The 10,038-nt window shown below is 43.1% G+C and overlaps 1 long non-coding RNA gene across 2 annotated transcripts; it reads left to right on the forward strand.

The window, feature by feature from the left end:
• Positions 1–981: 981 nt before the first annotated feature.
• Positions 982–7,130, forward strand: LOC310835226. 2 transcript variants are annotated; one of them, XR_014559433.1, is made up of 4 exons: positions 1,046–1,085; positions 3,524–3,604; positions 5,555–5,613; positions 6,852–7,130. It is a non-coding gene; the product is annotated as an uncharacterized lncRNA (long non-coding RNA). The 2 variants fall into 2 exon arrangements; XR_014559432.1 differs by lacking the exon at positions 3,524–3,604 and having other exon boundaries at positions 982–1,085.
• Positions 7,131–10,038: the final 2,908 nt, after the last annotated feature.

Genomic DNA, 10,038 nt, shown 5'->3' on the forward strand with positions numbered 1-10,038 from the left:
TTCTGAAAGACCTACACTTGCTCCTAGTACGTTTCTGAGTACAATTCAAAGTGCTGGTGCTGACTTTTAAAGCCCTAAACAGCCCCCGCCCTGTATACTTGAAGGAGCATCTCCACCCCCATCATTCAGCCCGGACACTGAGGTCCACCTCCAAGGTTCTTCTACTGGTTCCCTCACTGCAAGAAGTGAAGTTGCAGGGAACCAGGCAGAAGGCCTTCTTGGTAGTGGTGCCCTCCCAGTGAGATGCCCTCCCATGAGATGTCAAGGAGATAAGTAACTATACAACCTTTAGTAGACACCTGAAGGCAGCCCTGTATTGGGAAGTTTTTATTGTTTTATAATGTTTTTGTATATGCTGGAAGCTGCCCAGAGTGGCTGGGGCAACCCAGTCAGATGGGTAGGGTATAAATATCATCATTCCAAGGCCACTTTCTTTGTGATCTAGCATGTGATGATGTGATGGAACATTGAGAGTGACAAAATGCTGAGAACTGGCTTTGACTAATTGATTTAATTCTGTGGTGTTGTGAAGCCAGCACCTACGCCATTTTTACTTTTGTGGGCTGAACATTTTAGCCAAATATTGGCTGGTGATGAGCCTAGAACAGGGGGAAGTTAGGGGAACATCCTTCCCTGTGTCCAAGACACCCCTTTCAGTAATGTTTGCAACTCCCCCACAAAAAAGGTACAAATCTATATGCAAGAATATAGCAGATGCAAGGGAAGGCAGGACATAAGCTGATGCACAACCCCATCTTGTCATAAGTAACTCTAAGGAAGTAAAAGTGAATCAGGGTGAAAAGTGCTGCTAGATGACACTGGTGGGCCATGAAGCTACCAGAAGAGCAGGGAAAGACAAGGAAAAACAGGGGGGCTGGCCTGGTTGCCTGGGCAATGGGGATGTGTCTCCCCCTTTCTATTGTGAAGACAATAGGATGGCTTTGTATGTCTTCAATGACTTCATCCTATGTGGCGCTGTGACATCAGCCAACCAGGGACCATGTAATGAACAAGATGAAGGAGCCCTTTAGTTAAAATAGGAAGAGTCCAAGGAGGAGCAGATGGAGAACGATGGCTGCAAAAAGGTGATATTTTTTTTTAATAAACATGTGTGTTCTGAAATGGCAGCCAATGCAACTTGAAGCCATGCAAAAAAGCACTAGTAGTGTAGAATTCCTAGATCTCCTGAGATCTGGGTTTCAATATCATTCTGTGGCTTGCAGATGTCTGTGGTGGAAAGATCTGGTAAAAGTTGAACTCTCCCTTATTCCCACTTACCAGTGGCTTTTCCAGATAAGGTAACTTTTTTAAAAAAAGAAAAGATAACAGCATTGTAATGATAATCCCATCCCCATGTTTTATGCTCACTTCTGAGCACAATTTAAAGTCCTGGTGCCTAAAGTGCTGGTGCCCTGTATACCTGAAGGAGCATCTCCACCCCCATCGTTCAGCCCAGACACTGAGGTCCAGCTCTGAGGGCCTTCTGGCTGTTCCCTCACTGCAAGAAGTGAGATTACAGGGAACCAGGCAGAGGGCCTTCTCAGTAGTGGCACCCGCTCTGCAGAATGCCCTCCCATCAGACGTCAAACAGATAAACAGCTATGTGACTATTAGAAGACATCAAAGAGATGAGTAACTATATAACCTTTAGAAAACCTCCAAAGGCAGCCCTGTATAGTTTGATATTTTACTGTGTTTGATGTTTTAATCTGTTGGAAACCACTAAGAGTGACTGGGGCAACCCCATCAGAAGGGTGGCATATAAATAAAAAGGTATTGTAATATTATGATTATATAAGGAGATGAGGCTAGCTTTACAGTCTGAATGTGACATCATGGTTGAGACAGACTTAAACAAACAAACATACATGCATGCATACATACATGCATAGGAGGTGCGTACTGCATTGCTGTGGAAGGTGAATGGATAGCCTTAAAACAAGCAAGCAAAGCATCAAGGGTATATAGCCAGACCAGCTTGTGAAGCTCCAGATCACAGGAGTGCCCCCTTGGTCCTGCAACTGTGGGGGCCCAAGGCTGTGGGTGCCATGCAGCATGCATGGCCCTGGTTCTGAAAGTTGTGGGTGCCTGGCCCCTTCATGGGGATTTTTGTGGGTGCTGGGGCCTCCAGGGAGTCGGCACCTGTGCCAGATCACATGCTAGCACCTCAATTAGTGCCAATAGTACTAAGAGAGCTGAAGTGTATGTTGCTGTTGTTAATTTTGCTGTCTGGTCTTTGACCGCAATAATGGATGATGGATGGATGGATGGATGGATGGATGGATGGATGGATGGATGGATGGATGGATATGAAGAGAGCTGTCTCCTGCAATAGAAATGAAAGGTGCTTCCTGTTTGGTCTGGGAACTGCTGCTTTCTTCAAACTTCTGTTGGGGTTTTTATTACAGTATAAGCGTAATCACCCTGTAAGGGAAGGTGATATTGTTAGCCTGGGGTGATATTGTTAGCCTGATTTAATAGCAAACCTGAGGTTTCCTAGTGCAACTACAGAATGTGCAAGAGTTCCTAGGACATGTAACAGAAATTCAAATTCTTTATTATTATCCTGAATACACACATTAGGAAGTGAAATCTCTCCACCAAATACACTAGTCATCTGTGATGTCATGGATTAAGAGACCCCTTTTTGGATTAAAAAAAAACTCTGCTCAGTCATAAAGTTCACTGGATAACCTTTGACAAATCTCTTTCCATATCATGGAGCTGTAAAGAAGTACATTGATGCAACAGACATTACTGATAATAACCAAAAGAGGAGTTTGGGAACATCAAGTATACACTCATATAGTACTGGAGATTGTAAGATTCAGGGAAATAGACATAACCAAGATTTTAAGATATTTATGTATTGGAGCGTAATATAGAATGATGACTAGTTTTTGCCTTAAATCCTCTCTTTACTTTCTGTGAGGCAATTCCACCCTAAATGTTGCACAGATTGTCTGCAATTAAGTCCTGAGATTTCAGGAGGATATACGTCTGAGCAATGAGTTTCATATCAGAGTGTCTGTCCGAGTCTGTAACTGAAAAGTTGCATGAAGACTAGATTAGGTTAATTGCACTGCATCCAAGGTTCCTTTCTGAAGGCGTTTGAGACGTGTCACTTGTGAGTCACACTCAGAGCTGGATGTTGGCCCATTATCACAGAGACTCGGCTGAGCAGTTGTTGGAGTCAGCAGAAATGAGAGGGCGCTCTGGGGCTGATTGATGGGAGCTCTCCTGTATGTGAGAGAAATAAGCTGCCTGCGGAGAGTCTCTCAGGCAACCTCAGGTTTTTTTTGTGTTTTAATTGGAAGAGGCCTAGTTGACAAAAGTCAAAACCGGAGAAGGATTATTTGGCTAACCTTAGAGCCCAGCACGAAGCAGAACGAGGATAAATTGTCTTTCTTTTCCTAGCTTTACCACTTCATCTGGGTGCTTCTGGTTTTAGCCATGGCTCAGTTCAAACACTTTGCTTTTCAATTCTAGGAACAGCAATTGGGCTTTCTTGCTTGCTTTGCAGGATACTTCTGCTATGCTTTTATTGTCTCCCCAAAGAGAATGCTGTGATTGGGGTTCATCTGCAGTGGCTGTTTCAGCCAAGGTGCATCTAAGGGGCAATTTATGCAGTCTCCCCCCCACACACCCAGATTGTCCCCCATTAGTCCTCCATTTCCAGGACTTGTTTACACCCAAATAAATGAGTAGTTAATTAAAATTTCCTTTACAATATTCCTTGAGCTGTCATTTCCAATATCTCAGGATGTATTGCCACTGAAGCAGTGAGATGAAGCTGTCTCCCAGCTTTGATGAATGGAGTTTAATTCTGAGTAAACATTAGAGAAGGATCTTGGCCATGAGAACAAGCATTGATGGTCAGGCTCAGGACTGGAAATGGAGCTTAGTATTGGTCACCTGAAAGCAGGGGTAGGCAACCTAAGGCTCATGGGCCAGATGCGGCCCAATCGCCTTCTTAATCCAGCCCATGGACAGGCCGGGAATCAGCATGTTTTTACATAAGTAGAATGTGTCCTTTTATTTAAAATGCATCTCTGGGTTATTTGTGGGGCCTGCCTGGAGATTTAACATGAATAAAATGCATCTCTGGGTTATTTGTGGGGCATAGGAATTTGTTCATTTTTTTTCTTCCAAAATATAGTCCAGCCCACCACATGGTCTGAGGGACGGTGGACCGGCCTATGGCTGAAAAAGGTTGCCAACTCCTGCCCTAAAGCAGTGTTTCCCAAACTTGGGTCTCCAGCAGTTTTGGACTACAACTCCCATCATCCCTTGCTAGCAAGTCCAGTGGTCAGGGATGATGGGAATTGTAGTCCAAAAGCAGCTAGAGACCCATGTTGGAGGAGTACCGCCCTAAAGGATTGGTGAGCACTAGAAGCCCTTTGGATCTGAGCTGGAGAAGACTTCCCAGCTAAAGAGCTGCTCTCGGGAAAATTGGAACTTGAGGCAAAATCCCACCTACCACAGGGGATGCTCTTCACTCCATATATCCCCCAGTGTATGTGGCTGACCCTTCCTTGCTGGCTGCTCCTGGAGAAATGTCTGTTGCTTTGCTAGGTGGCTGTATGAAGCAAAGGTGCTAGGTGAAGCATGGAATGAAAGAACTGATTCCAGGAAATCTGAGTAAGGGGCCAAAGACCTCCTCTGCAGGCAACCCTCATAGTCCAAGGTCTTCATACTCCATTTTCTCCAGGGTCAGCTCTCCAGTTCAGCTCCCTATGAAAGCAATGTAGATATTATCTTTTGCTTTGCAAAGCCAGACCTTTTGGCCAAGAGGATCCCCCACAAGAGGTGGGCTGATGGCTCTGACTCCAAATTTTCTTGGGCCTACTCTTCAAAGCTGAATCCTTTCCTTACTGAGGTCTGCCTTGAACAGCTGCCCAGACTGCTTCAGCAATGAACTGAGCTATGTAACCATTTGGAAATAAATAGCTCAATTGCTTTCTTTGCCAATCTGATGTGAGCTGAGGGGAGCTTGTCCATCACTAATTTCTGGGTAAGATTGCCAGGGCTTTTTTTCTAGCCGGAACTCACTGGAACTCAGTTCTGGCACCTCTCAGATGGACACTGCTGCCATTATAAGAGAACAATGGAGGTGTTCACAGAGAGTTTCAGAACCTCTTCATCTAGAAAAATAGCACTGAACATTGCACTATATTAAGTCCCAGTTCTGCTTCCAGACAACTGCAGAAAAGCAATGCCTCAGTAGCGCCAAAAGCACCAAACAAACCAAATATGCACTTTACATTTATTAAAGTACTTTTAATTGCACATTCAGTTGCTGTTTAGTTTAGTTTGTTTTATGACAGAGCTGTTTGTTTGCTATTTATGGGATTTGTTGGTATGCATTCTGTAGTTTTTGCATTTATTTTTTAAGTATTTCCCCCCCTGTATATATTTTTTAATTGTTTCCCCACTATGGGATTGAACTATTTAATGACAAGCAGGTTATAAATACTCATTAAAAAAATAAATACATGTCCAGTACACAGAAGCAAATGAGTGAAATTACCTTCGCATTTTCTGAATTCTCTAGGCTGTGCATGCTCATGGCAAGAAACAGGACATGACAAAACGAAGATCACCAGAGGGAAGGTGAGGGAACTTTTAGTCACTCCTAATGCATGCCAAGGGACGTGGGTGGCGCTGTGGTCTAAACCACTGAGCCTGTTGGGCTTGCCAATCAGAAGGTCAGTGGTTCAAATCCCCATGACGGAGTGAGCTCCCATTGCTTGGTGCCAGCTCCTGCCAACCTAGCAGTTTGAAAGCACATTGAAAATGCAAGTAGATAAATAGATACCACTCCGGCGGGAAGGTAAACAACGTTTCTGTGCACTGCTCTGGTTTCACCTGAAGCGGCTTAGTCATGCTGGCCACATGACCCGGAAAAACTGTCTGTGGAAGCGGACAAACGTTGGCTCCCTCGGCCTGTAAAGCGAGATGAGCACCGCAATCCCAGAGTCGTCTGTGACTGAACTTAACTGTCAGGGGTCCTTTACCTTTTTCTTAATGCATGCCAAGCATGCAGCATGGGATGGAGAATTATGGTAACTTCCGGAGAAAATGACAGAGGAAGTCTTTTGCATACAGAAACTCTCAGTTTCAACCCTCAGCATTTTCAGGTAAAGTTTGGAAATACTCCTATCTGACATCCTGGAAAGGCCTTGTCCAGTCCATGTAAGCAATTCTGAACTAGAAGGGTCAACAATACAAGGCAATTTTGTATGTTTCTGTAGCTGTCATTCTGCTTAAGTAAGTTATCAACAGGGCACAAATCTCTTATTAAAAATATGAGGAGAAACTCAGAAGCAGGAATGTCGCAGCTTTCAAAGCCAACTTATTACCCTCACGAATCACAACCAACTGCTGGTAGTGCAATATTCCTCCCTCCCCACATATGATCAGGAAGAAATAAGTCTTCCCAGGCAGGAGCAAATACTCAGCAACCAGTGGGGACGATGAACTTAGTTTACTCCCTTGCCTCCCTCTCCATTGCTGGACCACACCTGAAGGAAAGGTACTTTCATCATGTAACCCCACCTTGAAGAAAACTGTCTGGATTTCATTAAAAAAAGGGAATAACAAATGTTTATTTATGCCAAATAAAGGCCCTCAGCCAATGGGCTGCTTTGGAAGGAAGGGAAGGTATAATAATAATAATAATAATAATAATAATAATAATAATAATAGATTTTATGATGAAATCATAGACTGGAAATGTAAATAAGGCTGTAAGAAATATACCTATGTTAAAATAAATAGGGACTTACTTCAGAGAAAATATGTTTCGGATGGGAGCATTGATTTGACTGATAACTGATGTTTTCTTTCAGAAACCTGACATATTGGACAAAGCAGGCCGCTCCAGAAATGCCTTTTGCTCTTTCTGTGTCACATGCCGATATTTTATTCTGGAGCCGCCACTGCAACAACTACAATACAAATGGATAGTAGCTGTAGAATGAACAGCAACACAAGATTGCAATCCAAAGACTAAGGGAAAGTAGCATGCTAACTACACAAAGCACTGCTTTGAAGAATGGTGTATGGACTTCATGAAACAAATGAAGAACAAATGTATATTTATTGCCTAAATAAAGGTCCTCAACCTGGTGGTCTTCTTAAATCAACTCAGGCCATAGAGAATATAAAAGGTACTATGTAGTTTATGAAGAAACTTACTTTCAGTTTAATGATTACAGTGACACCTACTGTTCCCAAATAATCAAAATTATGTACATTTCATTCCGCAATATGTTAGGAAATTATTGTTCTGTAATTCCCATCTACAAATTTATTGCATGGATTTCAAGTGGATTTCCATCCCCTCTCAAACGGATTGCATTTTATTACTTCAGAAAAGCTTTACAGCACCGTGAAAAAGCACAACTTTTTATGAGTCAGTGTATTTATATTCATGGTCCCACTCAAAGAAGGAAGGATTTTATGTAGCTCAAGACATCTATAAATAGTAAAATAATATCTCATTATTTGCAGTTTATGGCTGCAGCACACGTCTGAATATTTTTAGTATTAACTGCCACCAGGCACAATCTGGCCAACCTTACGCACATCCGTCACATTTATCTCAATGGGAGAAAATTAAACACTTGAATATTTGGGGATATTTGCAACATTCACTAACCAGACCTTTTTGAGGAGGCACTTAGAAGGCTGCAATGTTTTGTTTTTCCAGTGGTTATTTTAACTTGTTTTGCCCCTTGAAGGAGAGATTATGTTCAGAACTTGGGAATGTATTTTGTTAAATAAAACTTTGCACACGCTCTGTGCACATCTTGTTGGCTTTGGTGCATTGTCTTCATGCTGCAGACATAGAGGAGGGGTGGACCAATAAGCAGGGGATCTTCAAAGGTTTGCTAACTTGTTGAACATCTGCATTCAGTGTTATTAACAAATCTTGCTCTAAGTTCAGAAAGAACAAGTTTGGTGATAGCAATCAGAGGAGCTCAGTAACCTATTTTTATTTTGTTGTGAATCTCTAGTGACAACTGTGTAGTAAAAGATTGCTTTGGTTAAAGGTGTATTTGAAAATAATAAGGGATTGTTATGTGTAAGGATGGGCAATGTTTTGTTAATTCCGGCTATGCTGTGTATCACATTTGTGGGAAGAAACCCAGTGGGTGAGCTCACTTTTTCTGCTTTTATTGGTCTACAGTTGGTTAGCTAATTGTAGAACTGGTCTGCTTTCATCAGTTGATGCTGGTAAATATAACACTTAAAACACTTTATTTGCTGTTGGGGTTGTGCCACAGTTATCTGAATTAACCAAGTCCATTTCAGGAATTGTCCCAATTCTAGATAATTAATTGTACCATCTGCCAAATTAATGTGACTTATCTGTCTCTTTTGTTTATTCCCTGAGCTTTCCCCTTAAATGTCTACCAGATTCATTAGTTTTTCTATTTGGAGATGCACTCATTGAGCGTAAACAGCTGTTTGATTTTTTTTTTTAATTGTTAAGGTTTGCAATCTCCCCTAGTCTTATTTAGTACCTCTGGGTTCCTAGAAATTTTAATGTACAAACATAAATTTGATTTTTCCCATCAAGAGTGAAAAACAATTTCCCATTATGATGAATATGGAATTCTAACGTAGAAAACCACTGTGAGGAATATGAGTTTTATTATTGTGTTTTGACACTTATATCCCAGTGAAGGCAAAAGACACTGAAGTAAGTAAGGTAAACAGACATTTAATACCATTTTGAGAGATTATTTGTCAAAGATGTGAAGGTCCTATCTTGGATAACGTGGTGTGTTAAGTATCTGCACCTGTTCTGTTCCCTCAAATGTGCCTCTACCACATACATTTGCCAGTTTCAAATGTTACTTGACTGATTCCATAAAATTCCTGCAAGCTCTAAGAATTCTGTATATGTAAGGAGAGGAGAGGGACTGTTGTGGTTAACAATTGTCCTCCTGGCAACCTTGTCTTCCTTAAGGTAGTCCTTAAGATACATCAATGCATATTTTCTGGCACTTTATTTCATGCACTCCTTTTTGGGGAGAAGAGAAACGCTCTTTGAGAAACTGCACCAGGGCTCCCAACCACCTTAATCCATATTTGGACCTGGGAGAGCTGTTAGTGAACACCAAGTCAGTCCAGAGTAAAGCATATACAGTGGTACCTCAGGTTACAGACGCTTTAGCTTACAGATCCTTCAGGTTACAGACACCCAGAAATAGTACCTCGGGTTAAGAACTTTGCTTCAGGACGAGAACAGAAATTGTGCTCCAGCGGTGCAGCAGCAGCAGGAGGCCCCATTAGCTAAAGTGGTGCTTCAGGTTAAGAACAGTTTCAGGTTAAGAACGGACCTCCGGAATGAATTAAGTTCTTAATCCGAGGTACCATTGTATCATTCATTAATTAAATGAGGATGAGCAGGGCCAGATTTAGGTTTGATGAGGCCCTAAGTTATTGAAGGTAATGGGGCCCTTTATATGTCCAACTGTCCTTTGTTAACAACAAATTGTTGCTTTTTTGTGTGTTGGATATATGCTTGTCAGGGGTTCAGAAGGAGAGACACAGGAGGGGGAGCAAATGGAGAGTGAGGAGGAGGAGTACGAGGGGGGCGCAGGCAGTGACAGTGGCCAGAGTTATTCCACAAGCCTCTCTAGCGAATCGGAGGACTCACAGAAGGGAGCGCCGGTGGCCAGAGCAAGGGAGATTCCAAGGGAGAAACCTCAAGAGGGAGGGGCCAGCGGGGAGTCCCTGAGCAGCAGCTGGAGATCAGGACCAGCGTCTCCACCAGAGCGCAGTGGGGAGGGGGAGTCCCAGGAGTCGGGACCAGTGTCCTCACCACCAGAGGGAGGAGAGGAGTCAGGTTTGGCAACACCCACATCAGGAAGCGGGGAAACGGTCAGAAGGAAAGTCACCGGCTGGGCGCGCGCGCCAAGTTCAAATGTACAGGAGCGCGGCACAGCGGGGAGCCCGGGAAGGGAGCCAGGTCCTAAAGCCCGCCGGAGGGAGGGGCAAGACTCAGGAGGCTCCGCGTCAGAG

This window comes from Podarcis gaigeae (genome assembly GCF_964106915.1).
Source record: "Podarcis gaigeae genome assembly, chromosome: 17".
Classification (NCBI taxonomy): domain Eukaryota; kingdom Metazoa; phylum Chordata; class Lepidosauria; order Squamata; family Lacertidae; genus Podarcis; species Podarcis gaigeae.